At 36.9% G+C, this 1,853-nt stretch overlaps 1 non-coding gene across 1 annotated transcript; it reads left to right on the forward strand.

The window, feature by feature from the left end:
- The first annotated feature begins 858 nt into the window (after positions 1 to 858).
- Trnae-cuc lies at positions 859 to 930 on the forward strand. The gene has a single exon. It is a non-coding gene; the product is annotated as a tRNA-Glu (tRNA).
- The last annotated feature ends 923 nt before the right edge of the window (positions 931 to 1,853 follow it).

Genomic DNA, 1,853 nt, shown 5'->3' on the forward strand with positions numbered 1-1,853 from the left:
ATTATTGAGAAAGCGGGTTTAAGAGCCGTCTCGGTCCCAAAGGAACCTTTCCAGAGGTCTCATCCCGGCGCGTTCTATAACTATGCTAATGTTATTTGCGCCAGCGGGTTTTTCAAATCGCCGTCCAGTAAAGCGCCTTGTACATGTATAAAGATGTTTCATTCGTATATTTCAACGCGGATATATTCTTATGCTCTGTTTTTTTTGAATGAATGAATGAATGATTTATTTATTTATCCACATTACTTGTGTAAGTGCAATTTAATGTTGCTTACAGTCTATTTTTTACACAGTTATATTGTGGGTACTGATTGCTTGAACTAGGTAAAACCTGTGTCACCAGCTACCAGGCCCTTTCCCCAAGAAAAAATATACAAGGAAGAATATCACATAGTCCACGCTTTTTTATTATTTTAGAAATTAACACCTGGTAATCTCACATGTTGGTAATTCTAAGATGGTAGTGGGCTAACGTGTTAGGGGTATGGCAGTTATATTGAGCTAACACCCATAATCACCAGACCAGAGAAAATTCAGCAATTGTAAATTCCCAAATCCCTTGGCGGGGTTCGAACCCGGGACCACCGGCTTGAATAAGCATCGCTGTTCATCGTCACGGAGATAAAATTAGTTTTTAAATTATTTATCTGTTTGTTGGCTCAATCACTACACCGATGTTGATGAATATCACATTTTTTTAAACCAGGGTAACTTTCCCGGGGTATTAAAAATAAACCTATGTTACTTGTTCACGCCTTCTGAGTTTGACCCATCTTGGCGAAATTGCATTTGCATATCAAAGTGGCTGTTTGTTTGCATGCGTTATATACGTACACCTGTTTCAAATGTATAATATTATCCGATATGGTCTAGTGGCTAGGATACCTGGCTCTCACCCAGGAGGCTCGGGTTCGATTCCCGGTATCGGAATGACATTTTTTATTCATCGTTTTAGAATCCAAAATAATACTTTTTTTTTAATATATAAAGGTATAAATAAAACTAGCTATTTACTTATAAATTTGTATGTTTTCCTAATTTTATTTTTATATTTATAACACAATAAAAAGTGCACCACAAAACATTGTGCTATAGAGATATATATATAGAAACTTTTATCATGACATTTCACAAAAAAAAAAAGAATACAAATTTATTATATCAACTCGTTACCGGCCCACTTCAGGGCATGGGTCTCCGCCCACAATTAAGGGTTTAGGCAGTAGTCCACCACGCTGACCCAGTTCGGATTGGTAGGTTTGACCTTAAAACAGAGAACCAACATATTTTATCTCATATACCCTTGATAATTGACGAAAACTTACCTGTTAAAGTAGCCGATTTTAGAGGTGTTGGCTCGTGGAGATTATTTCATACACGGCTTCAAACTTTCGTATAATTTCCAGCCAAATGATCTAAAATGCTGTTTGAAAATTTTAAAGAAGCAGAAAAGATGTGGATTTCTAAACTGACATGGTACGTAACAAGGGAATGACAAGGTAGGATACCAATCTCCCGCATTATAGATAAATTATTGTAAATATTGAGGTTGAAAAAAAACATCTGCTAAGTTATTTGCTGGCCTCTTCTCGGTAGAATCTGCTTTCCGAACCGCTCGTATACATACTTGACGTTACAAATAAATGTATTTTGAATTTTAATTATGAGTTTTAATTTTAAATTTGAAATTAGAATTTTTAATTTTAACGTGCTGGCCAAAGGACAAATTCTCTTCTTCTTTGTCGTTAAACTCTTGACAGAGTGGTCGTGGTCATCATGAAGCGTCTTTGAGGGCAGATGTCACACGCCCCACGAGCATACGCCACTTCTCTCGGCTGGCCGAAAGCCTGGTG

Source organism: Pararge aegeria, chromosome 19 (assembly GCF_905163445.1).
Source record: "Pararge aegeria chromosome 19, ilParAegt1.1, whole genome shotgun sequence".
NCBI lineage: Eukaryota > Metazoa > Arthropoda > Insecta > Lepidoptera > Nymphalidae > Pararge > Pararge aegeria.